The sequence below is a fragment of the Hippopotamus amphibius genome, chromosome 16 (assembly GCF_030028045.1).
Source record: "Hippopotamus amphibius kiboko isolate mHipAmp2 chromosome 16, mHipAmp2.hap2, whole genome shotgun sequence".
NCBI lineage: Eukaryota > Metazoa > Chordata > Mammalia > Artiodactyla > Hippopotamidae > Hippopotamus > Hippopotamus amphibius.
In genome coordinates this window covers 34820999-34833206 of record NC_080201.1, presented here as the reverse complement: position 1 = coordinate 34833206, position 12208 = coordinate 34820999, and the positions used below count along the sequence as shown (strand labels likewise).

Sequence of the window (12208 nt, the reverse complement as noted above, 5' to 3'; positions counted from 1 at the left end):
TGGTTGCAAAAAAAAAAAAAAAAAAAGAGTAAGAATGGTTATTTCAAAAGCCAAGAACAGTTCCAGATTAAAAGAGACCAAAGTGACATGACAATCAAATGCAGTATGTGAATCAGGGCTGAAAAAAATTACATAAAGGACATTATTAGGATAGCTGATGAAACTGGATATAGACTGTAGATTAAAGTATCAATATTAAATGACCTGATAACTATATGGGTCCTGATTCTTAGGAAACATGCACTGAAGTATTTAGGGGTAGAGGCTCACTGTATAAGCAGACCACTCTCAAATATTAAAGAGAAATGTATGTATAGACAGATAATAAAGAGAGACAAAATGATACAAATAAGCAAATCTGAATTAAAGTATAGGAGAGTTCTTTGTAGTTTTCATGTAACTTTTCTGAAAGTTTGAAACTTTCAAAATACAAAGTTAAAAAAATGCCTATCTAATAGTATGAATGAAATGACATTAACTCATGTAACTTAGAACAGTGCCTGGCACTCAGGGAACATTAGCTGTTATTGTTACTGTTGCTTTTTATTATCATTAATATGGACAAAGTATATGTCTTTGTCTTATCTCATCGTCCCAATACTCTGTTATTTTTCCACTTTACAGATGACAGTTGAAGCCCAGAGAGGTTAAGTTATTTGCTCAGGGCCACGTAGCAGTGAGTCCAGAGCATCAATAGAACTGCTTAAAATTTATTTTGGATTAATTGCCAGCATCTGAAGCCATGAGATTTTATGTAAAACCCAAATTTCTTTGTTTTCAGTTAGGTATATGTAATATATATATTTTCAGTTATGTATATGTAATTTTATACATATATATAAATTTAAAAAAATACATACTTTTCAAATGCTTTTCATTACAGATGACTGCAAGATATTGAATATAGTTCCCAGTGCTATGCAGTAAATCCTTGTTGTTTATTTTATGTACAGTAGTGTGTATCTGTTAATCCCATACCCCTAAGTTATCCACTCCCCCACCCCCGTTCCTCTTTGGTAACCGTAAGTTTGTTTTCTATGTCTGTGAGTCTATTTCTGTAAAAACTCAGATTTCTGATTTCCTTTGATAACTCAGAAGGCTTGCAACACTGGGCACATTCCTTTGTGGCAGCTACTGGCTGAAGCTCGGCAGCGGCTCCTCTTTACGCAGAGCTTGGGCCTCCAGGTTGCCATAGCCCCATCCAGCCAGCCAGCCTCGCTGGTTGATGTCCCATCTGGTGTCTGGGGGCTCTGAGTTTGCTGTTCTGGGGGAGTGCCATTGTATACCTGATCCCAGGGCATCAGGCCAAGGCTGGGGTTTTTCCCCTCCCTCCTGGTGTCCCACCTTGGCTTCTCCCCTCCCCCACCTGCTCCTGCCTCCAGAGGGTGCAGCATTGCACCTCCTTTGCGCAGCCTATACTTGAGCACCTGCCGTATGCTAGGGGAGGGGTTGGGGGCTGCAAGGGAGGAGGAGGAGGAGCCTGAAGTTTTGTGGCTCCAGCCTCTGTATTCTACCATGTTCCTAGTCTTCCTTAGTCCTGCCTGCAGCCCTAAGCAGTGCGCCTGGCTCTTCAGAAGGGGTACAGAGCGGGGTTTGCTGATACCCCATGAGGAGGGTGTAGGAGGAACTCACAGAAGGGCCCACAGGCTGCAGTCTTCATCTTGGTTTGGTGTATGTAGGTGGGCGATTATTTCTCTTCCCCAAGTCTCTGATTCTTCCTCTGTAAAATGGGGCTGTACCACCTTCCTGAAGGGTGGTCAGAAGATTGGAGGGACTAGCCTGTCCGCCCGGAGCAGGTAGAGGTCTGGGGATGTGGTCATGGGGATTGTTTCATCCCACATTTGGCCTCTGATGCCCCTGGTTCCCCACCACGCTGGGTGCAGGGTCACCAGGTGCTCAAGAGGCAGAGGAATGAGCAAAGGCTGGAAATGAGGGCACCAGTCCACAGGGAGTGGGGGAGGGGGAGGCTGGGCAGGCATTGTTGATGTGGCCTTGTGGGTGCCTTCTTTCCCCATCTCACAGAGGAGGGAACGGGCTCCGGGAGGAGGTGGGAGGTGCTCACTTGGTGGGTTTGGTGTCTGACAGTTGGGGAAACGGGGGCTCAGAGAGGCAGTGTGGTCTTGAGAAGTCCCACAGCCAGGCAACTCCTGCCTCCTGGGCCAAGACTCTGAGCAGCATTGCTGGGGAGGAGGAGAAAGTCAGCTCATATTCTTATTTTCAGATGGCTTGAATTTTGTGTTAATTACAGAAATAATTCACATTTATTATTAAAAAATCAGAAAACCTACGCAGTAAAGTAGGGAGAAAAACCAGAATCTGCACTTATTAACGTAACCCATTAGTGTATTGGTGTACATCTTTCCAGACAATTTCTTGTCTTTTTTTTTTTTTTTTAACATATGACAAGAAAAGAAAATAAGGGTCACAACCTTTCTTGTGTTTGTCCTGCTTTCCCCCAGGCTTTGGGAGTGGAATTGTCGGGGTTCCCAGGCACATATCAGGCTTGCTCCAGCATTTGGTACTCTAGGAGCCCTGGTTGATTTTTCCTTGTCCCCTATTGCTGGACATTTAGGTTTTTTCTAGTATTTTTGCAGTTAGAGCTCTGCGCTAAGTAGCCCACAGCTAAGCCTTTGTACACGTTGGGGATTCTTTTCTGTAGGGTTTGTGGCGCTGCAGGCTGGATGCAGGTTTGTGGTTGGGCCGCGCCTGGGGGCATGGAGGTCCTGGGTGCCCCACTCCCGCTGGTAAACTGCTTTGCGGTCAGAGAATGAGACGGGGAGGGGCTCCCACGGGAGGGCTTTGCCAGGAGAGGGGTTAAGATGCCGCCGCCCTGGCTGGTACTGGAAGCCTTTAAGCTCCTGTGGGGGAGTGTGGTGGAGGTGGAGGCAAAGGAGAAGGTGGCCTCGGCTCCAGGCTGGTACGTGATGGTGGAGTCTGCAACCCTGCAGCCTCCTGTGCTTCTGCAGAGGCGCCTGGGGTCGTGTCTGCCCATGCTTGGCGTTCAGGCTGGGAGAGCATCCACCCCTTCCAGTTGGAAGCAGGGCTGAGGCTGATTCTGCGTTACTAGCTCTGAGCCTCCCTGAGGGTGGGGGGGGGGGGCATTTCTCATCTGTAGGAAGTGGCTGAAAGTGACGCCTTCACTGAGTGAGACTCAAGTGAGACAACAGATGCCAGAGCTCTTACAGTGACAGTGTTTCAACATTTCATTATGGAAAAATTAAACACCCACAGAGGAAGACAGAATAGTATGTCCACCCCCACATACCCATCCCCTGGATGCCATGGTTTCCAGCTCTTGGCCAACCTGGAGTCATCTGTGCTCCCACACACTTCCCCCTCTCCAGACCTCATATCACTTCATGTGTAAAAATCGTAGTACAGGCATACCTTGTTTTATTGCGCGTTGCAGGTATTGTGTTTTTTTATGCATTGAAGGCTTGTGGCCACTTTGCCTTGTCAGATGATGGTCTAGCATTTTTCAGCAATAAAGCTTTTTAAAATTACGGTATGTACATTTTTTAGACATAATGCTATTGCACACTTAGTAGACTACAGTATAGTCTAAACATAACATTTATGTGCACTGGGAAACCAAAAAATTCATCTGACTCACTTTATTGCATTATTTGCTTTATTGCAGTGGTCTGGAATTGAACTTGCAATACTGAGCAAGTATTCCTGTATATATTCCTAAAAGAGGAGGAGTAAAAAAAAAACAAAAAGACCCAACAACCCCAGAGTATTATTACCACACCTAAAACTTAGCAGAATTCTTTAAGATTATAGTTATCCATTTAGTGTATTGTGTTCAGATTTCCAGTTAGTTTCATACATGTCAAAATGCATGTTATTTTAGTTTTTTAGTTTCAGGATCCAAATGAGGCCTATGTGATGAGATTGGTTGATGTATTTCTCAGGTCTTCTTTCATCTGTATGATTGATACTCTTCCTCTCTTATGCCTTTTCTTTTTTTTTTTTGAGCTTCCTATAATGCTTTTAACATATTTTTTTACCCACTGATCTAATTTAGTTTAAAAAATTTTTTTTGAAGTTTGTTTATTTATTTATTGGCTGCATTGGGCTTTTGTTGCTGTGTGCGGGCTTTCTCTAGTTGCGGCGAGCAGGGGCTACTCTTCGTTGCAGTGCCTGGGCTTCCCAATGCAGTGGCTTCTCTTGTTGTGGAGCACAGGCTTTAGGCGCATGGGCTTCAGTAGTTGCGGCGTGTGGGCTAAGTAGTTGTGGCTCGCGGGCTCTAGAGTGCAGACTCAGTAGTTGTGGCGCATGGGCTTAGTTGCTCCACAGCGTGTGGGATGTCCCGGACCAGGATTGAACCTGTGTCCCCTGCAGTGGCAGGCGGATTCTTAACCACTGCACCACCAGGGAAGTCCTTTAATTTAGTTTTGACTTTTTTCCCACACAAGAGCACATTGGAGATGGGGTTGCAGACTTCTACTGGGAGGCTCACATTGTCTGGTTCAATCTCTTTTTGTGACCTTCAGTAACTTTAAGGAAGTAGTATTTTTAATTATCACAAAAACCTTCCATTTCACTTGGTTATAAGTGGTGCTGAGTTTGGCACTGGGTGGAGAACTTCCAGTCTCAGGCCATTGTTTTTCCCTATTCCTGCTTTTTCTTCATAGTAGTCGCTTTTCCCTGTTATCTTTTAATTACATGGGAGGTATGTTTTCATTATAAAAAATTGGAAAACAGGCATAAACAATAAAATATGAAATTAAAATTGTGCTAAATTTTATCATCTAGTGATAAGTCCTAAGATTTGAAGTATATTCTTCCAGATTTTCTGGTGTACAAAGAAATATACGTGCATCTGTGATATTGTTAAACGAAAGGTCGAACTTCACATGCAGGTCTGTTTTCACCTTGTGGCATCTCCATAACCTCCTTCCCAGGATCTGCAGGGAAGGGCATGGTCTTCCTCCCTGTCCCTCAGTAGTTCACACCAGGCAGGGTGTGGGGAAGGACAGGCGGCTGCTGGTGTAGCCCAGCTGCCAAGTTTTTCAAAGGAAATAAGGACTTTTGGTTGGCAGGGCAGCTGCTTTCACATCTGTTCTTTTAGAATTCTCTGCAGTTACTCAACACACTGTGACCTGGACTGCCCCTTTCCTTCTCCAAAGTCCTGTCCCCGAGGCCTGGCAGAGGCTGGGGCCATGGGGGTCATGGGAGCCAGCCCCCTGCCTTCTGGCAGGCAGTACCACCAACATGATGCAGGGTTGTTCATTTTTCCTTGTCTGGCATTCACACTGGGACAAGCAGCGGCTGTTTAGATTTCTGCATGGGCGGGGCAGTGGCTAAGGGGGCTGAGTTTGGTTGCAAAGATGCTGTTTACTTATTAGCACATTTTTTTTTTTTTTTTGGAGTGGCTTTGTGGCTAACCCCGGGTCACCCCTTAGGACCACCACTGATTACGAGCGAAGGTCCTTGTTCCATCCTATAACTTGTAGTTGGTTGCATGACCTCAGTCACTTCCTTCTCTGGAGTGAAGGAGTGAGCCAGAGCATCCCTACATGTTCGCAGCCTGGGCAAGGAAGGGATCCTAGTACATCCCTGAGCTTGCTGTCCACTGGGGAGAGATGAAGGCAGAGGGGCTGGAGGTGAGTTGCTGCATTGGAATGTACCCTCCCCCGCAGTGTGAAAAATCATTCTGGGAGGAGGGTGAGTGACAGGACCACAAGGCTGTGCCTGCCTCAGCGAGGCTGTCTCCTTGGGGATCTCAGTTCAGTCCTCTTGGCCCAGAGTGTGGAAGAGCTGGGGGCCTGGAGGAGGGGGACCAGCAGACCTGGCGCCAGTACTGAGCCAGATTGCTCAGGGTGAGCACTGCTGTCTGCACAGAGTGGGTTCTGTGTTTCTGCTTTGTGTTCTTGTTAGGAGACTCTGGGCACAGATCAGTTTGGCAGAAATGTCATGAAGGCCTCTTGAGTGCCTGGTACTGAGGAGGGGTGGGTCTGCTGGAAAGAAGAAGTGACCCTCTGTCAGTCCTGATCAGGTAGGGATGCTGCAGGGAGAGTCTTGACTGGGGCTGGAGGATCTGCTTCCGAGGTGACTCAGTCGCATGGATGGCAGGTTGGGCTGGCTGTGGGCAGGAGGCCTAAGTTCCTCACCACAGGGCTGCTTGAGTGTCCTCACAGCACGTTGGCTGGCTTGCCTCAGAGTGAGTAATCCAAGAGGGAGCAAGCTGGAAGCCATAGTATCGTTCATGACTTCAGAAGTCAAACACGTGATTTCTGCAGTATTTTATTGGTCACCCAGGTACTGTGGGAGGACACCATACAAAGGCATGAACACCAGGAGGCAAGGGGCATTGGAGGCTGACCACCACCGTGGCAAAGACGGGCCTGGCAGCTTCCAGCTCATATCCTCCCAGCCTTGTGAAATGAGAGCATCTTGTTTTCTTTTTTTCCATTCAGTTCCAACAAAAGTCCCAGAATTCAACATTTTGAGCCACATGTCCATTCTGCATTGGACAGCCATTAGGAGCCCACTCCTGAAGGGCTGGTTCCCCAGAGGAATAGGGAGCTGTTACTAGAGGTGGAAGTGGATGCTGCAGAAGGAAGGTAACAGTGTCTCTTCTCTAAGGAGAGTCCTGTGGCCCCCAGGAGGTGATGATGGGGCATTGTTTCCTGAAAGAGGTGGCATGTGTATTTGTCTTGGCAGGATGAATAGCATTTTGACCATTCCTGATGGCAGAAAGGCTTGAGCCAAGGCATGGCAGGGTGAGGCAGCTGTATCATGGGGCCAAGGGAGATCAGGATGGAAAGATGAACTGGGCCAGGTGTGGGGGCTCAGGAGGAGGAGCCAGGACTTGACTCAGGAGGCACCGTGAAGCCATGGAAGGTCTTTGACCAGGGCAGGCATGCAGCAGAGCAAGGGTCTGGGGTTTGGAACCGAGAAAACACCCTTTGTCTGGCCTCCCTTGTCTCCAGCTATAATTGAGCACTTACTGTGTGCCTTATACACATTTCTCACTTAACCCTCACAGCCTCCCGAGGAGTTGGATGATACCATCCTGACTTTACAGATGGGCTCCCTGAGCTGCCAAGATCATGTAACCTGGCCAAGGTCACTTGATGGGGACTCTGATAGCAGAGCTCTCAGCCTCTTCATCCCACACTCATGGGACAAGGGACTGGGTTGGGGTTGAATTGCCAGCCTGATTGCTCAGAACCCTCTCAGGGCTCCTCTGGGGTGTGGTGACTGCAGTGTAGGTGGTTTCTGTGCTCACACTCCCTCTCAGAAATCTGCCTGGAGTTTGAAATGCACTGGGCTGCTGGGGGGTTTCTTCCCGAGGGGAAGGGGATTGACATCTGCTTTGTCAAACGGGGCCAAACTATTTGTTCAGTGCTCAGCGTTATTTGTCTCTTGGCCGACTGCCAACTGTGTCTGCCTTGTTTTTGCTGCAGTTTTATTCCTTCTTGCCCACTATTTCACGGCCTTGCCAGTCTCTGCAGCCTTCTGCTCCCACGCACCAGTCAGGCATTAGCTGGGCTGTCTCCTGGGCCTGCGACACCCTCCCTTGGGCTCCTTCCTCCAGGAAGGCCCTCAGCCTCCCCCAGGTGGGTGAGGTCTCTCTCCCCTGAGCGGACCACATGTCTTGCCTTCGCCGATGCTTCTCCCAGGTCTTTATGCCATGTCATTGGTGGGCACGTCTTAACCCGGAGCTTGGCTGGCAGGAGCTGTATCTCAGTCACCCTTGTGTCCCCAGCACCAGAGAGGGGTCCTGCCCGCAGGGAGGAAGGCGAGTGTTGCTGACTGGAACAGGAGAGGGTCGGGCTGTGATTTGTACCTGACACCTTGAGCGAGCAGAAACCGGACTTCCCTGCCTGATGCTGAGAAAGCCCACCGTTACCCCTCCTTTGGGGGAGTTTCTCCAGCAGGTTTGGGAGCACTGAGTGCCAGGGCTTGGAGATCTGGGGCGAGGGCACCTGCCAAGGAGGGGCATAGTGGGATTTGGAGCAGCTCATCTCCAGGGAAGCTCTTCTTTGCTCCTGGGGAGGGTCAGGATGTGAGTGGTTGAGAGCACAGGCCATAGAGTCAGACAGCAGACAGTCCTGAGGTTGAATCCTGGCATTGCCTTTTTTTTAAGCTTTGTGTGCTTGGGTAAGTGAGTAGCCTCTCTGAGTCTCAGTTTTCTCTTCTGTAGAATGGGCATAATGGCAGGACCTCCTCATGAGGCAGTGCGTGGTGGCAGCACACAGGCAGTGTTTACATGGTGATCCTAGGGTGCGTTAGCCTGTGTGCACAGCTCCTGCCTGCTGGAACCTTGCAGTTGGTGTGAGGGTTGGGGTGTCAAGTGCCAGGTGCCTGGCGCTCGGGGAGCAGCGGGTCAGCAGAGAAGAGTCTGCTTCCTCTGAGAAAAGAGCTGTAAGGGAGACCTGGGGAGGGCAAGACGTGTCAGCCGGGAAAATTGGGCTTTGTTCCCTACTTTGTTACTGAACACTAGGGTTTACTGTCAGGATAAAAGGTGGACGATGATCCCGGGTCCCCATGTCACATGCTCAGAGGGCTCCTTGAGGACCAGGAGGTGCTTTACCCCTCTGTTTTGGGAGGTCTCTGTGCCCTGCTTCCCAGTTCTTCCTAGTCTGCCGCCTCACCACTGAGCACCCCGTGATCCCAGTGGGGAAACTGAGGCTCAGGGCCTTGTGTGAGTGGCGGAGCCAGGATGAGGCTCCCTGCCAGGCTGCTCTTGCTTCTAATTGCTCATTAAGGAGGTGTTTACTCCCTGCCCCCAACAGTCGTCGCCAGGATTCTAATGCAGGCTTTTGGTGCTCGTTTTACTTTTTGAAAATTGTTCCAGCTTAAAGCTTCCAGTTTCTGTGAAGCCATTGGAGCCAGGAGCCTGGCCTGACAGCTCCCCCCATTCCTGTTGAGGGCTCTGCTGTGGCTGGGAGAGCACTCCCCCCTCTGTCCCCCCCACCCCTGCCTCCCCGCACACCCAGAGAGGCGCTGAGCTGAGGGTTCAACACTAGGCTTTCTGCTGCTCCCACCGCCAGAGCAGGAAGTTGTGGTCCCAGATGTGACTCACTCTCATTAGGTAGCTGGTGGAGGGAGCCTTCGCATGTGTGAGCCTGGACGCTGGTCGAGGAGGGGCAGGCGCCGGTCACCTCTAAGCCAGCTCTGACCCTGGCCCAGCTGCCAAGGCGCCCTGGAGGAGAGCCAGGTAAAGTGGGGAGGGGGGGATGGGGTGCCATCTGTCCTATGGCCTGGGCCTGAGGGGACCCCTGGGCAGCGCCCGTTCCCACCAGGTGGGCCTGGCCTGGGACTGGAGGTAGGGGAGACTTTGGAGCCTGCTGAGCAGACAGTGGGGGGAGGGGGAGTGGGGGGAAAGAGGGGGAGGCCATGGACAGAGGAGAGACACCTTGTCACCAGCGTTTCCCAGCCTGACCGGAAGGTGCTGTTATGACTGTGGTGGTGTCCATTGGGCTTGGTCCACCTAGACTGCCCTGACCCACAGACTCTCAGGTGTCCACATTTCTTTTCAAGGTTGTAATTTTACAAGTACACTTTACTTTTCTCAATGAAAGTGAAAGTTAACTGGGGAAGAATAATTCAATTTATTTTGTTAGATTAAAAAAAATAAACAAAAACCAAACTCTGAACGTGATGCATGCCCAAGAGGCAAAGAACCAGATGCTCAAGAAATTGGAACAGACTCTCCTTCCCTCCAAGCCCTCCTAGCCCAAGGCCCCGGGACCACCAGTGTGGACTGTGGGGAGTGGGTTTTTCTGGATCTTCGTGCCACTCATCCAGACACAGGGTGAAGCAGGTGTCTCTCATCTATGTCCTCACATGGGCTTCCTCCCTGGCCAGCCCTGGGGGGAGGGGAGGGGGGAGGGAGGGAAAGCAGAGGCCTGCGCTGGGCCTCTGGGAGACAGAGCCCCTGGTCCCAAGGCCTGGATGGGCGGCTGGCGCCCAGACTGGACCTGCCTGGAATGGCTGTGTGACCGTGGGCTGTCACCCGCTCTCGCGGCCACAGACATGCAGGTGCACAATGTGAGGGGTGACCAGACCAACATTTCTCAGGGTGGGGGCCCTGCTCCTCAGATGGTTTTCGCCTGTATGTGGGTGAACGTGCTTACAATGTAGGTATTTATTTTAATATGTCACTATTTCAGAAAAAAATCTGTAAATAGGACTTTGGATCTGTGACTTCATGCATGTATTTTTGCCTCAGACCAGGCTGAAGAAGACACAGACATGAAACAGGTAGACTTAAGAGGAAGCGCAGTGGGACTGACTCCTCAGGAAGTGCGGGCGTCCAGGGCGGCGCGGCGTCTGGAAGGCCTGTCTGAGCGCCTTGTTTCTGACCAGGCTGCAGGCCTCCCCCTCCAGATGGGCCCTGGGCTTCCTGGAGTTTTCCTGTGGCTCCTGGTGCGGGGGAGGGGGCTCTCAGAGGGTGCAGATTCTCTGCCCTCAGCACGGAAGGTGTGAGCTTTGTGGGGGACGTCTCCAGTGGTAATTTCTTGAAAAGAAGTGACTGTCTACTGACAGCCATTTTCCCGGGGGTGGGGGCTGAGGCTGGGCTCACGGGGCCTCTTTGCCAGGCGTGGGTCCGGGGAGGGGCAGTCTTCTGGTGGGCCCTATGGAGATGGGGGCTGGTGCAGTGGAGGGGGGGAGGGGAGCGGGCGGGATGGGGAAGGAGCGGGGCTTCCAAACAAGCTGGAGGTGCTTTTCACCAGGAGACAGTGGCTTTGGGGCTTTTCACCAGGAGACAGTGGCTTTGGGGACGTGCATCTCCCTTTACAGTTTTTAACTTTCGGTTTAACCCTTTCCCTGCCTCCTCCCCTGCCTTGTGTGGTAGTATCATCTGTCCCCACTTTACAGAGGAGAAGCCCGAGGCCCCGTGGGGCACCGTCTTGTCCTGGGCCACACGGGGAGGCAGCCCCCAGAGGCATCCCCTCGCATGCACCCCTTCGTGGAGAGCTGCCACGTTCGAGGCCTGGGGTTGGGGTCAGGGCGCTGTGCCTCCTCTTTGGAGAGGTCGGTGAGGGGAGCATAGTTGAACGGGGGCTCTGGGTGACTTTGGAGGCCTCGTGGGGGGTGAGCCTTCCTGGCGGAGGGTCTCGTCTGCACCCACCACTGGGTGGCTGGGGCTGAGTCAGGGTTCTCGCCCCAGCTGGGCCGTGTGTTCTTGGACACGCACTGGAGCCCTGCCTCAGCGGGAAGGTGGGTGGCCCGGTCCTTTGCATTTTCCGTGACTTGCCCTCCCACCATTCCTGGGGGTCATCGAGGGGTGGCTGGTGGCCTGTCCCTTAGTGCTCTCTCCTCGTGTCCTGGGTACATTCACACTGAGCTGAAGGCAGCTTTCCACACCCTAGGGCCTCTGAGGGAGCAGGCAGAGTGGGTCTCCCTGGGTACCTGAGTCAGAGCGGCTGATTCCAGCCTTTTGTGGGGTCAGGTCTTAAGGATGAGAGGGAAGTACTGATGGTGGAGCTTTGGGGTGTTTACTGTCTTTAAAAAGACCTACGTAGCCAAGAGCTGGGAGTTAGTTTGGCTCAGTGAATGAGGTCTCGGCATCTGAACAGCAGCCAGAGAGGCAGGGTCTCCTGGAGGTCGTTGGGTCTAGCCCCCTGCCTCCAGACAGAGCTGGATAATGGCCTGGGTTCAATCCCCACTCTACCTCCTCCTGGCAGTGTGTGAGATGTGCAAGGGATTGAGCTACTTTTTTGCATCTGTAACGTGGGTGGGCTCACGGTACCCAACGTACCCGGTGGTTGTAGGATTAAATGAAGGGGTGTACGTGGTACAGCTGGCACAGAGGAGCCACTGCCCAGATGGAGGTGTTTGTCATTATTGCTGTTGTGTAGCTTTGTTTGGGGCTCTCTCCTCCATCCTGCCTTTAGTGAGAGGAGAGGGTGGACCTTCCCAGGGAAGGGAACCTGGGAGGTGAGGGTGGGCAGGGCTGGCCCCTCAGCATCACTGAGGGGCCTCCCTGGTAGCCTATAGCCTTGGGGTAATCACTGTCTCTCTATTCCTCAGTTTTCTCATCTGTAAAATGGCGGTGCCCAGGCAGGTTGCTGGGAAAGTTAAATGCATGAAAAATGCTTCCCAGACATCTGAGACCAGCAAGCTCAGGCCTAGAGGTTTCCGGCAGCGGTGAGCCCCCCAGCCCCCTCCGCTACCCGGGGGCCCACCAGCTCTGCCCCCAGCTGCCCAGCCAAGCCTGCTTGCAGAGTCTCCACTTGCCCACCTG

The 12208-nt window shown here is 51.7% G+C and overlaps 1 protein-coding gene across 4 annotated transcripts in view; it reads left to right on the top strand.

Moving 5' to 3' along the window:
* Positions 1 to 12208, top strand: part of ADCY7 (adenylate cyclase 7) — a 61204-nt gene that overhangs the window by 5417 nt on the left and 43579 nt on the right. Inside the window, exon 1 of one of the 4 annotated variants that reach the window (XM_057713054.1) lies at positions 9063 to 9175. The exons of the other annotated variants lie outside the window; for them this stretch is intronic. The gene's annotated coding sequence lies outside the window, so the exon portion shown is untranslated. Of the gene's footprint in view, positions 1 to 9062; positions 9176 to 12208 lie in introns of those variants that run through there. 4 annotated transcript variants of the gene reach the window in all.